The sequence below is a fragment of the Epinephelus lanceolatus genome, chromosome 16, assembly GCF_041903045.1.
Source record: "Epinephelus lanceolatus isolate andai-2023 chromosome 16, ASM4190304v1, whole genome shotgun sequence".
NCBI lineage: Eukaryota > Metazoa > Chordata > Actinopteri > Perciformes > Serranidae > Epinephelus > Epinephelus lanceolatus.
The window spans coordinates 11,158,951-11,186,046 of record NC_135749.1 but is presented as its reverse complement, the minus strand read 5'-3'; the positions used below and the strand labels follow the sequence as shown (position 1 = coordinate 11,186,046).

Here is a 27,096-nt window from a genome sequence, read left to right as displayed (position 1 = left end):
ACAGTTACCATAATCTCTCATGTGCCTACACAGATCTGCGGTTAACCAGATATTCTCGGTCATTGACCGTTTTTTTACAACAATGACCGGAAAATCTGAAGGCCGTCGGTCATTTTGACCGGTTGCAATTACCACCCCTGCCCACTTGGCGGTGGAGTGCGCGCTGAAGAGCTATGGACAGGAGGCTTTGGAGCACGTCCGTGACCACTACGGCTCACACACTGGTGCAGCTGAACCACTGGTGCAGAAGGAGCGCATGCTGCGGGATTTCCTCCTGGTGAAGCGAGTGCTTGCAGGATCAGGAAACCCCTCATTCAGAGAGTCTTGCTGACTTCTGATGAACTTCTTTGAGAGAAATGTTCCCCGACTTTAAAACTGTGGCTGAAGTGGCGCTGGTAATTCCAGTTTCCAGTGTGGCAGCAGAGCGCGGATTTAGCCTTCAGAACATCAACATCAAAACAGCCACGAGAAGTCGTCTGTCCAAGGCAAAAGTACTTAATGACAATCGCCTCCGCAGCAACCTCCCTTGATGTGTTTGATTACACACAAGCCGGCACAGAGTTCCAGTCCATGCGCAAGAGGAGGAAGGTGACTGAGAGTTCAGGCTGCAGGTGAGCTATGTTCAAGTCACCTGATTTCTTGCAATTTTTTGTTCAGATTTTATTTGTAATTGTTTAATTTCGTTAAATTGCTTTGTTAATATATTATGCACAGTCAGTGGTTTAAGTGCCTGCTGTTTTCAAACTGCAGAGAAAAAGTCATTCATCTGCTTCATGTAGCGTTGTTGACATAAGAAGGCTAATGGCACGGGTGTGTGGATGTCTGTTTATCTTTTCGTTCATGTCCTTATTAATGCACACTTTATAACTTGCTTGTTGGATTTATTAAAAACGAATGAATGAAAACTCAATGTCTTTGAATATCTTTATTATCATTTAAAAACGAAAATTAAAATGACCGGTAAAAATAGATTAAGACCGTATTTTTATGACCCTGTCGGTCAAAATGACTGGCGACAAAAAAGTCTAGTGCAACGTCTGCCCTGGCAAACGTTTTCTGTGTGATCGGGGTCTAAGTGGGCCTGGTGGGAGCTGACTAGCTGCACTGCTCATCTGGCGGTTACTGTTAGCAATGTATCCCAACCCAAAAGCATTGCTTCGGAAACATTGTGCCCAACCTGGTGGGGGGAACTGCCCATTGGTCCGACAGCCCATTGGTCCGACCATATTAAACCCATTGTTCCGAAGTCCCGTTGTTCCAAAATCATCATGATGCCCTGTGGTTAAGGTCTGGCTAAGCCGCTCACTCAACGGGGCCATAAGGTGGCGAGAATGGAAGGTGGGTACCACGTTTCTGCAGCAACACCGGCCTGCCACCGTGTGACAAGCACTAATCTCCAAAGGTCGGGGCTGTTAGCTGGCTCCCACCTGACTGGGGAGGTGACCAGTGGAGACTGGAGGGTGAACATTGGGCAGTATGATTCCACATGTTAACATGGCTGTCAGCGCAGCCAACAGAAAATGAAATAAAAAGGCATTTACAGCACAAAACATAAAATATCACCCACTCTTAATGGAAAGCACTTTGAAATGTGATGCTAAAGCTCACTGAGTCAACAGAGCCCCGGACTAAAAGGAAAGTCTTCTATGTGATATAACTTTGATTTTGTAATTAGCCTGTAAGTTACAGGTTAATGGGTGTCGAGCTGTGGAAAGCAAAATTAACCAAACCTGACATTCCTAGTCCTGGTGCAAAGTTCACTGCACAAAAACCATATAGCTGCTCCAGCTGCCATATGCATATTTGATGGTCCGGATATCTCAAGGTGGGCGAGGGGTCGAGTTTACACACACTCTACTGAGACCCACAAACACACTCTCTCTGCTGGCACTCTGCCCACAACCTCAGGGCATGAGAGGAGAGAAATCCAGCAAAAGGAAGCAGAGAGAGACGGTAAGGTTAACCCAAAGTGTGAAAAACAGAAAAGTGGAGAGGTTTCATAACCAAGTATGTACTCTGAGAAACTGTGTAGTATGCTACATGCATTATTTACATTATTTTTAATCCGTAGCTAACAACTCTGTCTTTTCTTTTCCCTAACTGGCAATAATTATCTCCTCCTTTATTTAAGCCCCGTCTTTTCTGCTCGCTGATAAACATCACAAGCACACTGAGTTTACTGAGTTTAGGCAGTTTCTCTCTCTGACTCTGTCTGACTGCAGCATTCCTCTCCTGCGCTTTTCATCGGATCAAAAATAACTCCGCTGCTAGCTTTGTTGTCATGTAAAGGACAGTGGGGGAAATGCAACTATACTCTATTTGAGATACGCTCCAGCTGTTAGTGCACTGCATGGTAAATGATGGTCAGTGAGGCTTGCGGTGCACACAGCTCCCATTCAATGAATTAATAAAACTACAAGAAAAAGAGGTGCTATATCTGGGCTGCAGGCTCCAAGCATGAACTCATAATTTATAATGAGTGTCCCTGTGTGCGTGCACGCGTACTGTATGTGCGTTCTGTGTCTGCATGTTTCTGTGTGAGGTTGTATGCATACTTGTCTGCATGTTTGACTAGTGGGCTACCCAGCAATATTCTCATGCAATATGGATGTCACTGTGTGTTCCGAGTGGACTAGAAGGGAGCGTGCGGGGATGGGCAGCAAAGCAAAACCGCAGTTATGTTATGCAAGGCTGCATCTTGTGTGAAACTGTTTTACAGTATGTGGTTCAAGGAATACACTGTCATTTTTGTTGTGAGCTGTTCCAGAGGAGTTTGGTCAGCGAAGGAGAATTGCATGAATTTAAAATAGGCAGCACCATGCACAGATGCACACAGTGGGCACGGACGGAGATCAGGTCTGACAGATTTCTTTGGCCAAATATACATATTGTATTTGTTTATGTTTGGGGAGATAATTCATATCCCAAACAGACTCCAACCCACGTAAAAAAAACAGACCAACTTGGCAGACCAGCATGAACAGCTGTGAAAATCTTGGCCTTCAGTGTATTTATAAAGACTGTCATATATGAATAATTGCAATGTGAAATGCCACATGTTATCATATTGGAAATCTGAGGCGGTTCAGCGTGTAATGAAAGCAGATATGGCTCCATCATGTGACTGACACATATGGAGAGGGAGTGAGTTATAGTGTGTGTCTCTTTGTACATGAACACGTCCCTGTGTGTTGGCACTTTGCTCCTGTGGAGTTGCTGACAGTGTGTGGATGTTCTTGCTCTGCTTAATGAGCAGATCTTAGGATTAACACAGGAAGATAATGAGAAACAGCATCGCAGGAAGAGACTTAGAGTGCCAAAACAGTTGTTCAAATTTTCAGCACCCTGCTAGTTCGGCTGCACATCAGACTGACTTGTGTTTCCATAACCTGCTCATGGTTCGAAAGGAAAGCTAAGCAGATAGAACGGTTACCGACTGGCTTCACATAATCATGACATACATTTCAATTCCTTTTGAGTGAACTGACTTACCATTAGAGGCACCTGTCACCTGTGTAAAGCTTCAAAACTGCTAAAAATCTGTTTTCATTGTGCCTTTCCTGCACCACCTCCATTTTGTCATCAGATTCACTGTATATCGACATCACAGTATTCCAGACACTTGGCCCTTTGATGTAAATTATTGAAATAAATACTTCCATGTCACAAATCTAGTATATATCTGTATCATCATTTCCTTTCCTTTTTATCTTTTGACTATCCAAAAAGCATCTACTTTATTCATTTGAGAAACTGAACATGACAGGTGGGGAGGGAAATGATCTCGAATGATTGCTTCAAAAGTGGACTTGCACCGAATTTTTTGGGCCGATTTCCGATTTGCAGAGTGTTTGGATGGCCGATTCCGATTTTGGCCGATTCTTATGTTACACGATGTCAACCATGCGGCGCTCCAGGAATGTGACCGTTTTAAATCGTCATGTTTTAGACTGACCGGCCGGTCACAGGTCACGGCGGGTCACGACGTGAAAACCAGCCCAATTCCGAGCACTGCCGATTAATTGGTGCAAGTCTATTCAAAAGGTGTCAGTCAAACTCGTTTTGACTCTTACGACCCTCCTACAGAGATAAGATGAGAAATCATGCTTATGTCTAAATGTATTGAAGCAGCAAAGCAAATTTACCGCAGCAAGTGTCCAAAACATAGTAAGTCTTTGTTAGTGAGCCAAGCTAATTAATCAACTTTAGGAATTTATAAATCAAATTTGGACAATTGTGGGAGAGTTGCTGACTTACTGAATCTCCACATTTCGGTGAGCAACTAATTCAATTGTTGCACTCCTACCATCCTCTCTGTAGCATGATTTAGATCTTAGCTTGTCCCATGTTTCAAATTCAGTCTTGCTTGGGACAAAACTAAATGAAGGGGTTCAGTATTTCAAGGAACAGCTTGGCATTTTGGGAACTATTCAATTTCTTGCCATCATGTTTGTCCATTAAGTAGGCTATTTAGCTAGAGGCTAAGTCGATTAGCTTTGGCCTTGTAAGATCATCCTGATGAAGTGAGCTTAACGTTCTGTTTTGAGCTCTGTATCAGTTTGGACTTATATCTCATATATTCTCATATCCAGAAACTAAAATCCGAGATTCAAGGGATCTGCACCATAGTCATAGTTGACAACATAAGCAGCCAATCAGGGACTGTGATGTAGGTGATGACATAACATGCAGGCCACCGCTTGCAGAACAGTAATGACAGCTCCCAAAGCAACAAGTGCTAACACTAAGGTCAGTAGAGTAAACACAGTAATAAGTGAAGTTATTGCCGAAACAGAGTCAATAACACAAGTATCCACTCACAGAGTTTCTTGGAGAAAAAGAGGTTTTTCCTATTCTCGAGACTGGATTTGGCAAAAGCTTGATAAATCAGTTGGCTCAGCTGGTGATGAAGAAGATGTTAACGGATGTTTTATTATGCTGATTGGCTGAGGGACTGTCTCTCAAGGGGAGTTTTCCCACCCACTGAAAGTGTTTGGGGCAGCAGCGAGTCCAGGCTGATACAGAGAGCGAGAGAGGATGGTCTCACCAGGCTAGATTATTTTAGTTTAGCATATAGACTGCAGGCAGGGAGACAGATCGTTGAGATCAAAACAAAGACCTCTCCACAAAAGCTCATTACACTGTATCTTTGTTTAATCTGTGCACCAAGAGTAATGTAAAAAATAGGCTAACAGTTTGTGATCTTAGAGACAGATTTGTGCTGCAACTATAATCTCTGTCGACTGTGACTTCCTGGAGTCCTGTCCTGAGTTCTGCTGGCCACAAACTTGCCAAGTATCATCTTGTTTGCATTGTCGTTGAGAGGCAAAACGAAGGAGGAGCCCAGCAACAGGCATCAGTTCGTAGCGAGAGCACCACCCAACAACATGAGGCACTGCCTGACAAAGTCTTGTCTCTAGTATCTAGACCACAAAGCCACTATCATGACTGTAGACTCTTACTCTTGTAAAACTTTGAATAGAAACAGGCTAAGCTCATCATCCACTGGTTCTAGCTGCTAGTGCCAAGGCATGACAGTGATAGCCTATTGACCTTCACATGTAACTTTTTTGGGGTAGGAAATACGTGTTTTCCCCAAAATGTTGAACTATTCTTTCAAACTAGTTCTGTAGCAGAAAATCATGGAAATACAAAGAGTCCGTAGTTGATCTCCAGTCACATTGATTGGCTGAGCTGTGACAGCCATATTTAGTACAGTCATGTATCCCAAATCCAGTCATATCTGATACGAGCTGCATAAAAGCATAAAAAACAAACAACAAACCAAAACAGATAACTGCAAACACATTAAAACCTGCTGTTTTTCCTGTATAGATTGCAGCTTCATTTGTTCCAGATTGAAATGCAGGCCAGGAAAGTAAAGTGTTTCTATCTCTCATATCATCTTTCAACTTATCTTTCATTCTTAAAGCATCATAATCAGTGATATGAGGAACAGGAAATAACAAACACAGGCAATGGAAATAGAAAATTACCTCATAAACACATTATGAGGAAGCAGCAGCAAAACTTCCATGTTACTAAGTAACAAGGCTGGAGTCAGATCGAGCATCCAGCAGTGTCGGACAGAAAATATGCTTTCAGTCAGCCTCTGCATAATAGCAGCAAATCATTATACAGCAAATTAATTACCATAGAATGCTCCCTCTCAAACATAAAGTAGTTAAAGGTAATAGTTGAAGTGAGTCGTGTTGCTTCCCCAAGTTGCCAGGTAACATGAAGGTAACAGCATCCCTTTATTATTCACCAATTGTTTGACATTCTGCAGAGGCTGAAAGAGATCTTACACCGTGACTTAATAGGCCGAATCCTGTAGCCACTGTTTGTAGCGAACACCCTCATCTCTTTGTTTTTCCTTGCTCTTAACAGAGCTCTCCCTCAGGTCTTAATGCATTGAGATAGATTATTTTAGATCACAGCCACATAGTACAGCAGGAGCTTCACAGAACAAATTCTACGCTAATCCCTGTATTGCTTAAGGGCTACAAGCCAAGCAGTAAAGATGGCGTTGCACAATTCCACAGCCCGTAGATGAATCTCAGTAGGAGAGAAAATGAGTTATCTATCTTTTTAGTTGTTTTTTTTTCTATTTCTGTTCCTTTCGCCTTGACTCTGTGTGATGTCTTTCTCTTTCTTTTTGGGTCTTCTAAACTTTTCTACTATGTGGACATAAACACACACTATGCACATTTCTTTGTGTGTGTGTGTTCAAGCATGGGTCTAAAGTGAGGGGCAGCAAAGATAGAAATCAGGAGAGGAGAAAGAAAGAATTGAGCGCTTAATAAAATGTCTGAAAATTGACAGATTGATGGAAACAGTGTGACACAAACTGCCGAAGAATGAGAAACAGAGAGTGTGTGCGTGTGTGTGTGTAGGTCACCAATGTAGTCAGCATCGTCACACGGAATAAGATAATCACCTCCCTCTAATGATGTGGCCACTCATCGCCGGGGGCAACCGCAGCCCACGGCACTCTGATGTTGACAATCACCACGCTCGCACACACACGTACCAGGCATACATCAAGACGCTCACAAGCGTGACAGCCAATTAATGAGAGGGACGGGATGGGAGAGGAGGGAGAAAGGAAGATTCAGAATTACGACATTCCTCATTGTCAAAACTCTTAGCGCCACTTTGCTCCCATGCGCTAATTAGTGTCTAGATGTCCCTCACTTTCACTCTCTGCTGGGTGTGCACGTAGGCCCGGCTGACATCTACAGTGCAATTTTAGTCTTTGCAGCCCTTTTCCCCTTCTAATTGGTATAAGCTGAATATACTTGGTGTCAGAAAATGGTTGTTTAAATTCAGGCATGGTCTCCAAATGGGCTTTGTCACTGCTGCGTTTTACATCACAGGACATGTATACGCAGACGTAAGGGCAGTTTGGTGTAAAAAACACATTCATTATCAGAGGAAAACTGAGTCGTGCCTGCGTCAGATACACTGGATGTTTTGGTTTCCATGCCAGCGTGCTTGCTGGAAAGAATGTCTATACTAACTGGTTAATGAGTCGGGCTATTAAAAGCAAACTAGCCAAAAATGACATCCCTCGTCCATATGTATGTGGCTAACATGTGCAGCAGTTACCTGGGGACTCACAAAGCAGCTGTGACAGTGCTGGCCTTTAGCAAAGCTTCATGTGATGGAGGGTTTTACATCGTCCAATGATAAGGTGAATCTTCAGTCTGCAAAAGCAATGCATTAACCTAATGTGACATTCAGTGTGTGGTTGCTGCGGTGTGTGAATCACCGACGATCCTCCTCCCCTCCCTCACGTAAAGGTCACAGGATCATTTGCTTTTACAAGACATGCAAATAAACACAGACACACACACACTCACTCACACACTGCAAATGACTGTTTAGATCGAGAATGACTCCCCAAACAGAGGAGATATGCAAGCAATCAATTTTGATGCTCGTTATACTGTAATTAGACACACAAACCTATGCGTATTATGCAAGCAGGAATATGCAAATTGCAGCGGAGGCAGCCAGTCAGTGACGAGTGTTGCGCCTGTTGGTTCCGCTGGTGCGCGCAACGCCAGGATGATGATAAGATATATAAACTCCTTTCTTGTTTGTTTATCATTCTCTGTCTGTCTTTCACTTTGATTAAAAAGATGTTTCAGATGGAAATAGTGAGGATAGCTGAGCAGGTAAAAGAAGGAGAGATATTCGTCCTTCCTCTGTTCGGATGCTTCCCTCTCTGTCTCTCTCTGCCTCCTCCATAATACTTGTCATTGTAATGGGGTTGTTTGATGGTGCACTTTTTGATGATGTGTCCTTTTCCATGAACAGCATCTGACCACAAGTGCTGTGTGTTTCTTTGAACAGCTGAATTTTAAACTCAATTAGCACCCAGATACACACATATATACTGTACGCTCATGCACAAGCGCACAAAAACCAGCTCGGTTTGCACTCACACTGAGCACTGGCACAAATGAGACTGAGAAACACACACTCACACACACATCCACGCACACGCACCTTAGTGGTGGAGCTAATTTGGCCGAGCGAGCCTGAGTGAAAGGAATAATGAGGCTTTGATGACTTCACACGAATAGACTCGCTCCACCGTGACATCATCTGTGACCTTCATTTGACCCCTACACTGCTCTGATTCATTCGACCCCCTCCTTTGGTGGAAATCTACACTTCTGATTGGCTGATCATCACTGCATCAGATGAAGTGAGATGGGAAGACTGGTGTCGGCACACTTATTTAGCTGCACTTTGGTCAACTGAGAGGATAGCAGAAACAGCTGATGCTCTGTGGTGAAAAAGAAATCCAAAGCACTCTTGAAAATGATGCAAGGGCCTTAAATCAATAAGCTTCATTTCATGTAAATGAACTGTTAATGGCTGTTGAAAGACGGCTGAAATGATCCAATATGCTCATGAAGGTGTCCTTTTATCTAAGTGGTACAAATGGGGCCAACATAGAGGTCCCACTTGTTTTCATGCAACAAGGACCCATTAGAGTAATGAGAAAAAGGCAAGAGGGAAATTTAGTTGCGCTTGCTCACGCTGAAAACATACGACACTGTAAACACATATCTGAAACTGTCAGTTGCCTGCATCTGAGATGTTGAATGGGAGTTGCGATTTAAACCGTAGCGCTTAAAGCAGTTAAAGTGTCAGCTGACGTTTTGTGATGTGTAAGAAACAAAAGCAGCTCAAATTTTTATTTACAGTTTAAAGGGTAAGAAAGGAAAGCAATTGAAATTACAGTTGAAACGATAGAGGCAATTAAAATTTTAGTTGAAGTTGAAGCATCAGGGATGGTTTAAATACACTTTAAATAGCTGAAATTTCAGATTGAATAGTTTGGCTCAAAATGTAGACTGTGTGTATAAGCCTGCCACTGCCCGCCTATTACAGACGGAATTCTCGTTTCCTTCCACTATCCGCTATTCCACTATCATTCCTTTGTGTGGAATTATGATGGGTTCAGCAAGACCTTTCTCCAATGCTGGCACAGTGCGAGATAGCTCTGGCTATGCGAAACTAGTTTTACAGTTTAAAAGTAAGTTTGAGTATTTGAGTAGTCCATAAAAAATGTAAGTGTCAGTTGATGAGCAGTGGCATTTCTGTTGAAGTTGAAGTTGAAGTCGAAGTCGAAGCACCTGGTGTTGTGCATAGACATGATTGTGCTCTTGTGAGAGTTACCAGTGCTCACACACTGTGTTTTATGGCACCTGAGAATAAGTGGCACCAGGCATGCCGGTGTTGTGTCGACGACAGTTTCCCTTTCAATGCGTTTCCCCCTACCTAACTCTGAACCTAGGCATGCTAAGCATTTTATGCTAATTGTGCGTGCCTGGTCTTAAAAAACAAGTCAGAGCGACAGCCACATCTGCAATGAATTTGAAATGACTCATCAAGTTGAAAAATACATAAGAAATTAACCTGAACTTAGTTCAAAATTCAAATGATGTACTATGAACACAAACTAGTTCATTTTAATCTGTGTAAAGTTAATTTTGAGCTAACTCTTGTTAATTGTGAACTTGCACAACACTGGAAATGTCACAGATAATTAAAACATTTGCATGGTATAAGTACAAGAATATGACTACGTATTTCTTAAAGGGATAGTGCACCCAAAAATGAAAATTCAGCCATTCTCATCCACATGCCGAGGGAAGCTCAGGTGAAGCGCCCCAGATTCAAACGTCCAAAAACACGTAATTGTTTTATGGTCTTGCGTGCGAGACCAGCGAAAGCACATGAACACACATGAACACGGTGCCCATGTCACACGGTCTCGCGCAAGCGTGCACACGTGAGCTCGGTGTACACAGAAGCAGTTAGAGCTACAGGCTACAGTGAGGCTAAAAACAGTTCAAATGACGTTTTCCAAACAACTTTTTATGTCGGGGCTTCAGGATACTTGGATCACTGTGGACGAGCAGTATGGAGATATTTTGTAGTTTCAGTTATGTGTTTTTGGACGTTTGAATCTGGGGCGCCGTCAGCCTCCATTAGGTGGAGTTGTGTTGCTACCCCCTCTCCCCTTGGATCTCTGCAAGTGATGTGAGGACTCTAAAACTTCACCTGAACCACCTGAGTAGATAATGGCTGAATTTTCATTTTTGGGTGCACTATCCCTTTAAAGGCGAGAATCCCAGGTTATCGGAGTTACTTTTGAAATGTAATATATTTACTAGTTACCTTGTTTAAAATGTAATATGTAATAACTACAAATATGAAACTATTTTATGTACTTTATCAAAGTAATGTAAATTATTACATTTGATTACATTTTTACTTTTTAATTACTTTTTTAACAAACATTTAAACTGAGCAATAAAGCTTAAAAGACCTAAAAACATGATTTCAGAAATGTTGCACCCAAATTTGTCCCAACAGCTTTGCTGAACCTCATTACTGGGAAATATGCCAAAAGAAGGCACTCATGCACCCTGAAAGCAACAGAATGAATCTACATATAAAATTTTATTTCAATTTTTCATTTTTTAGTATTTTCATTCCGTTCCATGTAACTAGTTACTCCCTGACACTGCTGAAACGTAACTAAAAACTGAAACTTGTGGGAAAATATTTGGTCAACTGAGAAAAAAGACTAAGTGGAAAGATAGTGTGTACTTACAAAACTACTGGAATAATAATACACAGCAAATGTCTTTCCTTTTAGTCTCTGCCAAGTCGGTCATAGCTGTCAAAACAACAAGCATGAGGAGGCACTGATGCATATGTTTACTGAGACTGGGATGTTTATGGCTGTGAGTCAACTGTTTTCGCAAAGTGTTCAATCAGGAATCTTTATGCTACATCCATCCACAACTGTCTCTCTCTATCCCCTCTTCCACTGCTTTCTCCAGTCAGCTGATTATGGGCGGCTAGTTAAACTTTGCCACCATCTCCTTCAGCCAATCATGTTGCTGCTGTTTAACTTTAAAACTGCTCTCCTCTCTGCTACTATCAGCTGTCATTTTACGCAGAATCGTCTCGCCCTCCCCCACCCCATTCACCTCCAGTCACCTTATCCAGAGCCTAGGATGAGCTCATCAAAAGCCCACTCATCTTCACATCCAGCTCCTCAGCTCCCTCTTCATCTCGTCTCATCACCACCACCAGCGTCTAGACTCCATAGAAGTGTTGAGTACTGAATAGGACCCACAATGCAACAATTCAGACTCGGAGACAAAAAGTCAAAAGATAACAAAAATTTAATGGAATGCTCTGAGTAGAAATATCACCAAACAAAAACTCAACACAATCCTCAGAGTCTCAGGGACAGACACAAAGCAGGGCAAGGCTGGCTCACGACTGGAGATGAGCAGCAGTCAGGGAAAACGTGGCGACAAAAAGGCAAAAACAGGCAGCGAAATATACACGAAGATTCTTCAGAGTCTTTATAGTGAGCAGGCAGGTGAGTTCTTGATAGGCTGATTAATGGCAGGTGTGCAGTGGAGGCAGTGGAGGCAGAGAAGGCAGGGATGAACAAGAGTGGGAGAGTGACCAGCCACGCCCTGCAGCACGGGAGAGACTAACACAGACAGACAAGAAACACTAGGGAGAGGGGAAAAATCAAGAAACATGAGGGAAGAGGGAGGAGAATGCCGATACCCAACAAAAAGGGGTGTTCCCTAATCTAGTATGTCTTTACCACCCTCCTGGAATAGATGACATCACAATGGGGTCTATTGCCGAAGACTTTTCACACGTATGTGCTCATGTAAATAAATATTATATTCTCTCAGAACAAGTAACCCCCATATTATAAATAAAAAAACTAAAACTAATACTAAAACTAATAAAAAATGAAATAAAACTTAACATTTTGAAACAATAAAAACTAAAATGACCAAACCACACTTGTACAAATTTGGTTTTCATTTAAATTTGCTTGTAAATATGTTGGTCTTTTTTACATGTCGGTGCAAAACCTCCCACTCTCACTCTCAATGTTAAATTACAGGTGACCTTGATTGGAACCTGATGACGTGGTTTAGGATGATGCTGTAGCTGTAACCCCTGTGTCATATTACCAATAGTCTGCCACTAATGGACATCCTATTCATTGCCTTGAGTCTGCATCTGTACGCACACAATTGCGAGTGCACACATTTATGCACCCACAATGGGGCAAAACAGCATGCATCATTCATTTCAGTAATCAGTGCGCCGTCAGTATATTTGTCTAATGATCCATAATGCATTAGCAAGCTTAGAATTGAGTTTCGGGTGAAGGGACACAGATGAAAAATTACATTTAGTGATTCACACATGTGCATACATTTCAGATATGTACCCACACACGTACAGAAAAAAATCTCTTGCAGCTCTGACTGAGAATAATGAGAAAGATACTGATTGTTTGGATGCTCAGGGGCATCATTGCTACTGCTATATTCACCAGCAGCAGTGGAATGAATTAATCATAACTTTAGTCATTCTCCAAATTGCCCGCTTGTGACTCGCGAATAACGCGAGGTAATGTGGGGCCACCGTGAGCTCTGCAAATTTGTTTTCAGGTTGTTGTTGAAATGTTGTTGCCTTGTTTTGCTCTGTTGTTCCTCATCATCCGTCATGTCCTAGGAGAGCTGAGCAATTTAGCGACAATAAGGGCGGGATAGAAGAATAGCAGTAAATGAAAAGGCAAGGCTCAGGTTGCAGGTGAGGAGAGAGGAAGCAAGCAAGGAGAGGTTTTTAAGCTGTACAAGTGGAAGTGCAGTGAGAGGGTAAGAGGAGTGAGTAGGAGAGGGTGAAAGATTGATTGAAGGGAGAAGAAACACTCACTTACTGTATCCAGCTGCTGCCAAGGAATCGCCTAATGAGAACCGAGGGATCCTTAAGAGTCGAGGGAGAGGAAGAGAGGGAGGAAGAGAGCAGTAGAAATGCTATGAAAAATGGTGAGCTGTCAGCTGAGTACTGGAGAGGGAGCTGGGCTTTAAGTGTTTTGCCCTGACCACAGAGAATATGTGTGAGTGGAGTGTAAAGCAAAGCACAGCTGTGTCTGTGCACACACATTCACTTTCATATAAGCACACGCATACATATTTACAGTACATGCACAGATGTAACAATAACACATGGCTCACTTGTATGAAACCCAGTGAAGCAGAAAAAAGACTTTTGTCGCTTTTCTGCTGCGTGTTCATTTTTCTGATCCATCTCAACCTTTCCCCACATGTCCTTCTCGTACTTTTTTACCTTCATTTCAAACATCCCATGCCCTTCTCTCCGTTTACTTCCTCTGTTCGGCTCAGCAGTGCTCCCTCTGATTTATGCATGCAGTTCTGTGCCAGCTTAAGAGCACCATATCACCACAACCTCACTCTAATGTTCAGCGTGTCTGCAGGCGTGCCCCGAGCTGGTACATTCATTTGATTTGTGTACAGTCAGAACAGAGTCTAAAACCCATTAAGACAGGAGATGAGGGGTGCTTGTTTTGCATCCAGCTGCCTGTGTGCGTGTGTCGGTGTGTGTGTACTTACAAGATCTTTGTCCAGCTGTTCATGTGGAGAGGATTTGGCAAGGTGACAGTCCTGGTGATGGAACAGGTCATGTGGAGGCCAAAAGTGTGACATTTCTATGCTGATGTCATACATTTAATGTTGGTTTCATACAAAAGAGTTTCAAAGTACAGTGTGCAAGTGCAAACAACAGTTCTGTGTTACCGTTTTGTTACACTATTAGCATTTAATTTTAGTTCAAAGTAAAAGGATCAGGTGGCTTCTCCTTTCCTGAAACAGACATCAAGCAAAGCCATCTCCACTGCAAATGGTCACCGCAATCACTGCTGTCTAATCCAGAATAAAATTACATCAGTATGTCGACTGCATTGATGAGACAAGGTGGGCGTTCCTGGTTAATAAAAAATGTAAAGTTACTGTGAATAATAAAATCAAAGACATAATATGAGCTGATCACACATGGTACATCTATCTATCCAAAACTGAATCCAAACCCTTGCCTCAACTTTACACCCATTTTAAATCTTGATGCTTAAAAAAGTATTTTACTGCTGGAAGTCATGAAACTGGGCTGCCTGTGCGGTCGAAAGATGCACATCCTTTTGACACTGGTGGTGAATGACCAGAGAAAACAAGAAGTAGTAGTTGCCCAAGAAGTAGAAATCCTACAATTACCAGAATGCCGCACTGGAACAATAAACGCTCCTGCTGGTAGGTAACATAATGCGAACTTGTCTGTTTTGGCACAGGAAACAAAATGGCAGCTAGCTTTTAACAAAACATCTTGAATTTTTCTAAAAATGTTTCTAAAATATTTTATATGAGAAATAGGCAACACAGTAACAGATTCTTGGTTCATATTTAATTGACACAGCTTGATTGGAGTTTGGTCTGAGTTTGAGAGCTTGGTCTGATTCTCTCGATCTGCCTCTATGCTCTTTGTGTACATGGTAGTGGGCATACAGAAATGCAAAAGTACAATCTGTAGTTTGAGCAACATCCCTAGAGTCCGTGAAAATCCGTATCATCAGACAGAATGTCACTGGCCCTGAGCTGAGAGATGATCAGGAATATCTGGGCACTGGTTAGATGGAGTGAGGTTTCATCTCACATTTACACATACGGCCCACATGTTTACGACACAAAGCTGGTTGAAAATCAGCAAAATATCCCTTTAACTGGACATCAAGTTACAGTTAACTCCAATTTTACCATCCACAAATCTACGTCTGCACGGTATGTGGGCGGCACGTGGGGTGGTGTGGTGGTTAGCACTCGCCTCACAGCAAGAGGGTTCCTGGTTTGATCCCGGGTGCGGGAGCCCTTCTGTGCAGAGTTTGCATGTTCTCCCTGTGTCAGCGTGGGTTTCCTCCAGGTACTCCAGCTTCCTCCCACAGTCCAAAGACATGCAGGTTAATGATGACTCTAAATTGTCCGTAGGTGTGAATGTGAGTGTGAATGGTTGTCTGTCTCTACATATCAGCCCTGTGATAGTCTGGTGAACTGTCCAGGGTGTACCCTGCCTCTCACCCAATGTCAGCTGGGATAGGCTCCAGCCCCCCGCGACCCTCAAGAGGATGAAGTGGGTAGAAAATGGATGGATGGAACTATGGAACTCTACGTCTCATCTACCTCTTGTTCTCTCTTGTGTGGCGTGGGTGACTGTAAACAATGCCACAGCTCTTTTGTGGAGCAGTTTATGCTAAAAAAAACAAGAGTTACATAAACCTGCATGGTATGACATAGCTTATATGATAAGTTCCTCCATTTTGGACTGTCCAGTCCTCTCAAAGGTCAGCACTGTCAAAATGGTTTGCATTTCAGACCAGGGCACATATTTGTGTGTCACTTTACCCCTATGAGTGAATGCTTGCACATCTATTAATTCTGATAAAATGCAATGATTTTTGTTGTTATAAATGCAGGTGCATTTATAAGCTTAACCCTTAGACTGATCTCTGTTTGGAAAAAGCAGCAAAATAGTTCAACCGTCCCTGTTTCATGCTATTAACCTTTCCTCTTCTATTGCTTTTCGTCAGCCATCTGCTACATCTGAAGCATTTGACCTGTCCTTGCTTTCTTCTCTCCTCATCTCTTTTTCTTCACTTTCTGAGAAAGCCTGACCCATGCAGTCTCTAAAGCTCTGTCATCTCCCGCAGCTTAATAGAGATCCTTTCAGCAGGCAGGGTGCATAAGGCATTTGCAGTATACATGATCTCCTAGAAATGTTCTTAGCATGATCCTTAGAGTGTGTATGTGTGATAGGCATGATACTTAACTGTATGTCTTACTGAAGATATGCATCGGTGGGATCCGGGGGTTACTTCATGGCGTGGAATGAAAATCTGCGCAGCACACACTAGCTATATGGAAGGAATACAAGCAACTGTTATTAAACTTTTTCCCCCCTGTTAAGCTGACGGAAATCCCCTATAGGGTGTTTGCAGAGCTGAAGTCAGTGTTCTGTTAATAGGATCTAATTGGAAATGGCTGGTGTTAAGGAAGTTGCTTGGGTTGTCTGAACCTAATCCTGTGGAAATCCCTAAGAAGTTAATAAGAATCTATGTGCTATGTCCTAAATGTAGGACAGTGGTTTGCAAACGGAACTAAGCCTTTGGACTCTTTCGGTTTTAGCAGTTTCCCCAAAGTTGAGAATACAGTAATACAATGCTCTTTACACATGATTTTTAATGGGGGAAAAATAGTAGTTTGTTGAGGTATATGTCCAGGTCATCACAGCACCAGTCAGTTATTCACAGTTACTTCTGTCCACAGGATGGATATTTTAACCAATTCCAGTTATGTTCTCATTACAGCTCTTGAAAGTTAAGGGGAATTTGTGTGGTATATGGTTGGAAATAAGTCTTGTCGTCTGTAAGGTCAACAGTCTTCCTGTTGTAGTGCCAAATTAATGTTGTTATGTACAGTAATTTACATGGACCTAAAATGCAAAGGAACAAACATCAAAACAAACAGTGGAAAGGACATTTTGGAATAATAACATCAACATTGTTGTTTGCCGTTTATATACAATATTTCAGAATAATCAGGTACATTAGCATTACATTTGCCATGATTATCTTAAAAGCTTTGTCCCATTACTGATAACAGTAAAAACATGTATATAAAAAAGTAGATAAGCTAAGCAGCATCACAGCAGGCTTTGTTAGAATTACTAATGCCTGATCTTACATTCTTCCTTATCATACTAAGAATAGGTAAAAGAAAGACTGACTTGCTTACTGCAAAACAAGAACGGCAGTCTTCAAAGAATATTGACTCTTTGCCTGGGATATTCACCATGGGCATCGATCTGTTGGCACATTATCATGTTTGCAGAGTCGTTCGTTCGTCCACGCTGCAGGGAACAACAACTGGAAAACCAGTTAAGCACAAACTAAGTAAAAATTAAGATCCAGGGGTATTTTTCTTAATATAAAGTTGAATTTGTATATCATGGATCTCAAATCCACTCAGTTGTCCTCATATATCTGTTCTTTTTTTAGTTAGCGTAGTTTTCACGTTACAGGCTAGTTCTAGTTTGCAAGGAATGCCAAAGAATAGACGCGACCAGAACACATTACATTTGTAACTGACTAGATTTGTCAGCACAGCCTGATTGATTAATGTTTATATGAATACAACAGTGTATACAGTACAGGCCAAAAGTTTGGACACACCTTCTCATTCAATGCATTTTCTTTATTTTCATGACTATTTACATTGTAGATTCTCACTGAAGGCATCAAAACTATGAATGAACACATGTGGAGTTATGTACTTAACAAAAAAAGGTGAAATAACTGAACACATGTTTTATATTCTAGTTTCTTCAAAATAGCCACCCTTTGCTCTGATTACTGCTTTGCACACTCTTGGCATTCTCTCCATGAGCTTCAAGAGGTAGTCACCTGAAATGGTTTTCCAACAGTCTTGAAGGAGTTCCCAGAGGTGTTTAGCACTTGTTGGCCCCTTTGCCTTCACTCTGCGGTCCAGCTCACCCCAAACCATCTGGATTGGGTTCAGGTCCGGTGACTGTGGAGGCCAGGTCATCTGCCGCAGCACTCCATCACTCTCCTTCTTGGTCAAATAGCCCTTACACAGCCTGGAGGTGTGTTTGGGGTCATTGTCCTGTTGAAAAATAAATGATCGTCCAACTAAACGCAAACCGGATGGGATGGCATGTCGCTGCAGGATGCTGTGGTAGCCATGCTGGTTCTTGAATAATTCCCCAACAGTGTCACCAGCAAAACACCCCCACACCATCACACCTCCTCCTCCATGCTTCACAGTGGGAACCAGGCATGTGGAATCCATCCGTTCACCTTTTCTGCGTCTCACAAAGACACGGCGGTTGGAACCAAAGATCTCAAATTTGGACTCGTCAGACCAAAGCACAGATTTCCACTGGTCTAATGTCCATTCCTTGTGTTTCTTGGCCCAAACAAATCTCTTCTGCTTGTTGCCTCTCCTTAGCAGTGGTTTCCTAGCAGCTATTTGACCATGAAGGCCTGATTCGCGCAGTCTCCTCTTAACAGTTGTTCTAGAGATGGGTCTGCTGCTAGAACTCTGTGTGGCATTCATCTGGTCTCTGATCTGAGCTGCTGTTAACTTGGGATTTCTGAAGCTGGTGACTCGGATGAACTTATCCTCAGAAGCAGAGGTGACTCTTGGTCTTCCTTTCCTGGGTCGGTCCTCATGTGTGCCAGTTTCGTTGTAGCGCTTGATGGTTTTTGCGACTCCACTTGGGGACACATTTAAAGTTTTTGCAATTTTCCGGACTGACTGACCTTCATTTCTTAAAGTAATGATGGCCACTCGTTTTTCTTTAGTTAGCTGATTGGTTCTTGCCATAATATGAATTTTAACAGTTGTCCAATAGGGCTGTCGGCTGTGTATTAACCTGACTTCTGCACAACACAACTGATGGTCCCAACCCCATTGATAAAGCAAGAAATTCCACTAATTAACCCTGATAAGGCACACCTGTGAAGTGGAAACCATTTCAGGTGACTACCTCTTGAAGCTCATGGAGAGAATGCCAAGAGTGTGCAAAGCAGTAATCAGAGCAAAGGGTGGCTATTTTGAAGAAACTAGAATATAAAACATGTTTTCAGTTATTTCACCTTTTTTTGTTAAGTACATAACTCCACATGTGTTCATTCATAGTCTTGATGCCTTCAGTGAGAATCTACAATGTAAATAGTCATGAAAATAAAGAAAACGCATTGAATGAGAAGGTGTGTCCAAACTTTTGGCCTGTACTGTACATAACTTGTATGTTTGTTTTTATGCCTCCATGGTGGCAATAGCCATGGCTGGGAGCATCATGTTTTTGGGTTCTCACGTATGTACATACATCTGTGCCATTCTTATTAACAACTCAATGATTTACTGATTTGAATTTGGTGGTCAAAGGTCAATGTCACTGTGGCCTTGCATCCATCTCATTCTCATGAACTCAATATCTCAAGAGGGCCTTGATGGAATTTCCTCAAATTTGGCAAACACGTTCACTTGGACTTAACGATGATATGATTAGAATTGGGTGGTCAAAGGTCAGTGTCACTGTGGCCTTGCATCCGTCTCATTTTCATGAACTCAATATCTCAAGAGGGCCTTGAAGGAATTTCCTCAAATTTGGCAAACACGTTCACTTGGACTTAGCAATAATATGAATAGAATTGGGTGGTCAAGGTCAATGTCATTGTGGCCTTGCATCCGTCTCATTCTCATGAACTTAATATCTCAAGAGGGACTTGAAGGAATTTCCTCAAATTTGACAAACACGTTCACTTAGACTCAATGATTAACTGATTTGAATTTGTTGGTCAGAGGTCAAAGTCACTGTGGCCTTGCATATGTCTCATTCTCACGAACTCAATATCTCAAGATAGCCTTGAGGGAGTTTCCTGAAGTTTTGTACAAATATCCATTTGGACTGAAGGACGAACTGATCAGAATTTGGTGGTTGAAGGTCAAAGGTCAACATCACTGTGACCTCACAAAACATGTTTTTGGCCATAACTCAAGAATTCACACACTAATTATGACAAATTTCACACAAATGTCTAAAGGGATATAATGATGAAGTGATGTCATTTTATATCCAAAGGTCAAAGGTCACCTTCACTGTGACATCATAATATTCTGCACAAACACTTTCCTGGTCATTATTCAACGCCATACCTCAGCAATTAAGGGGGAGACATTTGGTCAGACACTGAATTGGTGACACTAATCTTGGGTGCTAATCTTGAAACTGTGCTGTGTGGTGTGTGTAAAGCACCCATGTTTTAGAATATGTAGCTTCTTTGCAGCAACATCCATATCTGAAGCATTGTCTACTGTTGTGGCTACATGTTGTAACTGCAACTTCACTGAGTAGCAGAGACAGTAATTCTAGTTTTGTCAATAAAACTACAAAAATAAATGGAATTTGTGGGTATAGCATTGACTGTAAAGCTTAGTGGCTTGCTACACTTTTGACTCTCCGGGAGTTAGTGCACATCATTCATCGTTACACCTTTGGTTTAATTCCTAATGACTTGTTTTCTCTCTTGAGAAACGTTAGGTGGTTTGTGATAGCAGATACATGCAGGTTGTTTACCTAAAAATTTTACAGATGTAGTGAAAAAGGTTACAATATTGGCGACTTACCTTTACCCGTTATTTCAAAAAATACTATGAGTTTCTAGTGTAAAATCTGCCTGTGTTATCGCTCTAAACTGCCCTGTGAAGACAGAAAGTTTCGCAGTCATAACAACAATAACTAAAGGGGACGGGCCTAAGCCAACTTCACTAAACAATTCATCACCTTACAAAATACTGCCAAGTTAAAACAAATGAAAAGCTGTTTATAACAGATACTACAGTAGCCAGTTCAATAGAGCTGTTAAAGTTAAGCAGGGCTGCTGTGGATCACTGTGCGGCAACTGCTGTCTCTGTGGTCTCTCATTGTTTCCTGATTGCAGTGGGCAGGCCAAACCTGTCCTCTCCTGGCCTGGTATGAACTGGCCTTACTGCTCATCCCTGTGGGGAATCCTTGGCGCATGTCTGGCCCTAATTAATGCCCCTACTGCAGTCTCTTGTTAGAGAGGGAGATGGAGAGAGGAAGTGAGAGGGGAGGAGAGCGTCGGTAGAGAAGGGGACTATCAAATATTGATTGTATTTGCATAAATAGCCGCAGTTGTTAAAAGCCTTGCATGATCCCACTTGCTCGCTTTGCACTCTCCGGGCATGCGTAGGGAGAAAAAATAAAGAGAGGCTGAACGAGAAAGAAAAGTGGTGATTAGAGTCAAGAGAATGCATGCATCTCCCGCAATGCGACATAGCGTAGGCCTCTCAATCAAGCCATCCCAAAGGCTACGCCACTACTTGTTCACTTTGTAATTTGCACCAATTATTGCCCCATTAGTGAGATCCCTGTAGTAAAGCAGACAGAAGATAATGATGCTCTTCTGTTGAGTTGGTCATCAATACAGTAGGTTGAACAAAACACCTGAGGACGTGGAGCAGTCACTGTTACTCGCACCCTGTACTCCAGTGGTGGGACTAAATGAATTTGGCCTTTGAAATAAGAGGGGCAACAGAGTCCAGTGCATAGAGAAAAAAAAAATGGAGAAAATAATTGCTTTTCTCTGCTCTTACCTCACTCCTCTTCATCTGAGCTTCTCTTTCGGTTACATCCCATCAAGCTCAGCAGTCTTGACCGCTGCACTCTCAGTGAGGTGACCCCTGGTGACCCCGTGGAAGCAGGTAGTGGCTGGACTATATGTGATACTAAACGTTGGTGTGGAAGAAGTACAGAAAATGGGTCTGAGGGTGCAAAAAGGTTTACATGTGTGTGTATAGTAGGGTTGCACAATAATGGAAAAAAAAACTGACAGTGATTTTTTTCCCTCAATATAATATATGCTGTGAAATGAAAAAATACAGGCATTTTCACCAGATGACTTGGGGAGTGCATCTGCATAGAAAATGAAGATAATTATAAAAGCTGAAAATGACTTTTTATTCTGTAGGCTTTTCTGAGGGGGAGGAGGGGGAAACTCACCATGACACCATTGTATTCATATAATACTCTTCTATAAATCCAGGCTAATCAATGATCTAACATGTCATATAAAATAAAATAAGGGAACCCCTTATGTTCCTCCCGTCACATTCCTCGCTCATTTTCAGGATGTGGTCGACTAGTAGCGGGGCATGCTTCCGTTGTTTATAAGCCTAACTTCTCTTGCTGATTAATGTTAGTGTTAACGTTACCTTTCCTGCCTTGTGGCTCCAGACCGTAGTTGGGAGACTTCTGGTTTCTTTAGGCTAACTCAGTTAGCTTTAGCCTGGCTTGTAGCTGGTAACTAGCCTTTACAGTCCTGCAACTTTGCAGTGAAGAATTTTCTGTGCAGCAATCACAACAGACACACACTGCAGAATACTGTAGCTTCAGATGCTTAACTGTGTTTACTGGGTTTCAATCCATCCATTTTCGTAACCGCTTCACCGCTTATCCTCTTGAGGGTCGCGGTTGACATTGGGCAAGAGGTGGAGTACACCCTGGGCAGGTCACCAGACTATCACAGGGCTGCCTCATTGAGACAGACAACCATTCACACTCACATCACAGTCACCAATTAACCTGCATGTCTTTGGACTGTGGGAGGAAGCCGGAGTGCCCGGAGACAACCCACGCTGACACTGGGAAAACTTGCAAACTCCACACAGAAGGGCTCTCTCCTGAGAACGATCCAGATACCCTCTTGCTGTGAGGCAACAGTGATAACCACCACACCACTGTGCGGTAGTGATAAATATCACAAAATTAGTGATACATTTTCCTTTTTCTTACGTTCCATGCCTGTCTCTAGACTCGCAACCAGCCAGGCAGCATCTTTCATGTTTGTATTTTTCATGCTGTGGTTAAACATGGCAATATCAGACTCTCTTCTTTGCTGTTGGCTGAGGCAACAACTTACCGCTCAGAGTTTACGAAAGTTGAACTCCATGTGATGCGTAGGCCACGATGCAAATTTGCTTTGCCACAGAAAGCTAATGTTTTATTCACCCCTCTGCTCAGACTGAATGGAAGTGGACAGTGGGTGAAAAATTGCCTTTGTTAATTTTGCTCATGTGTGACCATGCCCTGATATGTTTGAGCTGATTTGCTTTGCTTGACATTGCGCATCCTGCTGTGCAACCATTGTGCATATGTACATTGCAGCGTTGATGCTGAAAAGACATATTGTGCAGCCATTTGAGAAAGTGTCTGTGAGGATATGGAGGATTTGCTGTTAACTAAGCTGTAGCCCTCTCTGCATTTTTAGAGGTTATATGCAGAGGAGAACTTTGAATCCCACAGTTGTTGCCAGAGAACAAAGTGTTCAGATAAATTTGCTCTTCCAGCTATGTTGAAAGAAAAAGAGAGAGAGAGAGAGAGAGAGAGAGAGAGAGAGAGAGAGAGAGAGAGAGAGAGAGAGAGAGAGAGAGGATAAACTTACAGAAAAGCTAAGCAAAAGAACACGATTTCCAGGCATTTACTGGTAAACAAAAGTCTGCTACATTATGAGAATCCTCAATTCAGAGTCTAAACAGCCTGTTATACTGTGTAACCGTGAAGCTTTATGTAACGGAAAGTATTACATGATATGAAATGTGACAACCTTGATGTGACAGATGCGTTTGAGAGAGTCACCAAGCAACGTCACATATCATTAGAAAACAATCAAAATATAATCAGAATTCAAATGGGTTCAGTTATTACATCTTTTTTCTGCATCCAATTTTAATTTAGTGTTTGTGATACAGCCATTACATCTCAGCACCACACTAAACTATAAACTAATGCAATTCCTGCTCCACAGAGTATTATACACACAAACTTACTGTCAAAGAAACTAAAGATTATTTCCAGTCTGGTATTGATTTTGGAACGAGTGAGCAAATTTGCATTGACTTCGTCTGGCAATATCTTCTTTTGCTGTGAAGAGCTTGTAGTTACTCATTTGCTGTATTCATGAACTGGGCAGTGTGTGGGCAGCAGCTGGAAACTGGTGGGCAGATGAAGCTGTGAGCCAGTGAGTTTTTCTGAACTCACACACCCGTTGTGACTGCCATCATTAAAGTAGAGGCCGTAGTGTGGTTACGCACCTGCAAAGTGTGCACGCCTGTATGTGCAACATATGTACCATCAACATGCATGTGAGACAGCGTGTCCATGTGTGTGTTTGTGTAAATCAACTGCATATTTTGTGTATGAGAGAGCGAGCAGAGCTGATCAGTGTCCATGCTGAGGGCTTTGTCACAGCTGACCTATATTAGATGAAAGCAGCTGGATCAGTGGCCTGCAGGGACAGCAAAAGAGTTGTGTTCTAATTATCTCTGCAGCTAGCTAGCGACACATCACCCCTGCGCGCACACACACTCGCACAAGCACAAGCACACGCGCACATGCGCTTTTCGGCAAATCAATGGGAGCTCATGAGAGCATCTGCCATGCTCCGCTTGACGAACGACAGCGGCAGATCCTCCGTGTAGGACTGGCGAGGATACAGCACCTCGTGTCACACAGTGCATATTAAAATCCTTCTGTGATCATGGACTATGTACTTTGGTCTCTGAATGCGACTGCATGCGTGTGACACAACTCTATTTTGCCCAGCAAATATAATTACCAGGTGATGCGCTGTTGAAATGAAATCAGACTCTTGGTTGTGGCATTTGGGAACTGTGAGGATGTATCCACTAGTCTTGTAGATGACTCACATGGATTCAAACTCTGTAAATGTGGTCTGTGCATTAGCCGCTGTTGCCATGGAACCTCAAACTAACACATGCTGAGGATGTGCGTTAGCTATAATGAGGCACAAAACGACAGAAAGAAAACAGCCCAGGGAGCTAATGCTAACAGCTAATAGTAATCACTGGACTAATGCTAATGCTAATGGAAGGGTAATAAAGTGTGTGGAACCCCGTGGCAGCCTCCAACGCAACCGCGGTTAGCTTTTTAGCATTCAGCTCACTCCAACACATGAAAGATGCTTTGTTCTGTTTCTTGTCTTATTATCCCCATTGGTGTGTACAGATTTACATACACACATGTTCTGACATCAGCTGACACGCTCACACTGTTATTTTTGTGTAAGCCCCAGTATGTGTGTGTGTGTGTGTGTGTGTGTGTGTGTGTGTGTGTGTGTGTATTTTTTGTTTTCTGAAGTCCAAGTGATTTCACACATTCTGCTACCTTTAGGAGGTAATTGGATGCAGCACACACTCAATTAAGCTGTTAGCCTCTTAGTCATCCCCTCCTCTGTCTCTCTATCTGTTCCTTTCCACTCCCAAACATTTATTTCCACCGCTGATTTTACTCTCTTCACTTGTTCTCCTCATGTGCTCCTGTCGTCCCTCCATTCATAGGTCCATGCAGGGCCCACAGTGCTCCAAGCAGGGGGGCTGTAGCCTTAGCCAGGCAGTCAGGGGAGCTTCTTGTTTCGGGACCAACAGGCTCAGCCACACATTTTCCACCACATTACATCTTTAGCCACCGCCAGGGACTATTTTACAGGTCGGAGCTTATGGGGAGGGGTGCATTTCCTGTGACAGAGGGAGGGATGTACTGCAGAGAAATGGAAGAGAGACAAAGCTTAGCGCTTCCTGCCAGGTATAGAGTTTGCACAATTCAGCTCATGTGAGCATCTTGCTGTTTGAGCTTCCCTGATGTTTCTCCTGTTGTCTCTTCCTGTCTGCAGAGCGACTGAGAGTTATTTAGCCGGCCGATTCTACCTGATGGCATGGAGCACCATTTCCTGATGAGACTGTGGTAAGCAGAGAGTATGCATGTGCACACACACACTCACATGCAATTCCTGCGGCTGCTTGTCACCTGCACCCTCACATATAAATCCTTCTTCTGTCTTGTACGTCCTTGAAATCCATCCCCTGGAGGAGTGAGTGAGGGTTCCCAGTGGAACCTCTTAAGGATTAACCCACGTCAGTGAAGCAGCTCTAAGCGGGTGTGGATCAGAAGCGTGCCACTCACTCTGTTCTCTCCCCTCGGCCTCGAGTGTCTTGTGTTTGATCTCACGCGTGAAGCGGTATTGATTGAGTTAGTCTCTGTAGATGGTGTGCTTTAGAAGCTGTGGTTCACATTTGCAACCATACAACGGTTTGAGGTGTACCTACCATCATGCATTGGTTGGGAATGCGGCTTGATTGTTTCATATGGATGCTGAAGTTGGCCTTACATTTTGGAAAATGACTGATGGAGAGAATGATACAAAAAGAGAGGAGGGAGAGATGGCAGACAAGTGCTGGCTGGCACAGTAGTAAAGTAAAAAATAGCAAGCAGGGCCAACCGATTGTGCTGGCCCGAGGTTGTACTACTATTCTTAGCCTCAGTCTCCTCCTTTCCTCACTCTCTTCTCCCTCTCCCCTCCCTCCTTCCTCCTGAGTCTTTTGTTACTGCTGTGACGCCAGCACTCTTCAGTCCATCTGGTGTCTGGGAGCACTCTGGATCTATCTCCTCTCCCTCTCTAATTGGCTAAAACCACTTAACTGTCTTCCATTCATCTGCCTCACATCCATTTGTCATTTTGTTTATTTATCCTTGCTATTCACTTCTTTATCCATCACCACCTCAGCTCATACAGTTATGCATCACTCTTTTTTGTCCAGTGTTGGATTAATCAGAAAAACATGGAGCTTTGAAGCTTTGACTTATTTATAGCCAGAGAGAGGGCCACTTAGAGACAAAGTGCACCTTGTGTGTGTGTGTGTGTGTGTTTGTGTGTGTATCCTCTCTGGTGTGATGGCAGGGCAAGATAGGTTGTGACGTTCTTTATGAGTGTAATAACAGAATCATCAAAATGTAATTGTAAGAACAGGAAACCCTCAGTTTTCAGTCTAAACGTGGCTTTGCACTGTTGCTACGGTGATATGCCATGCCTGTTGTTGCCGTCAGGGCGAGTGCAGAGCAATCGCTTCTGACAGGTGTGTGGGTTACGTAAGAGATCACACATGATGAGGCATCCTGATACATGAAAATCATGGGCTAGGTGATGATAGATGTTGCCTCTGCCATGTCCATCAGTTTCTATATGGAGACATCGCACTTATACAAGAGCCACTT

The 27,096-nt window shown here is 42.8% G+C and overlaps 1 protein-coding gene across 1 annotated transcript in view; it reads left to right on the top strand.

Annotated features, from left to right (window-relative positions):
* Positions 1-27,096, top strand: part of dlgap3 (discs, large (Drosophila) homolog-associated protein 3) — a 163,103-nt gene that overhangs the window by 61,774 nt on the left and 74,233 nt on the right. Inside the window, exon 2 of the mRNA XM_033637576.2 lies at positions 25,718-25,788. The gene's annotated coding sequence lies outside the window, so the exon portion shown is untranslated. The remainder of the gene's footprint in view (positions 1-25,717; positions 25,789-27,096) is intronic.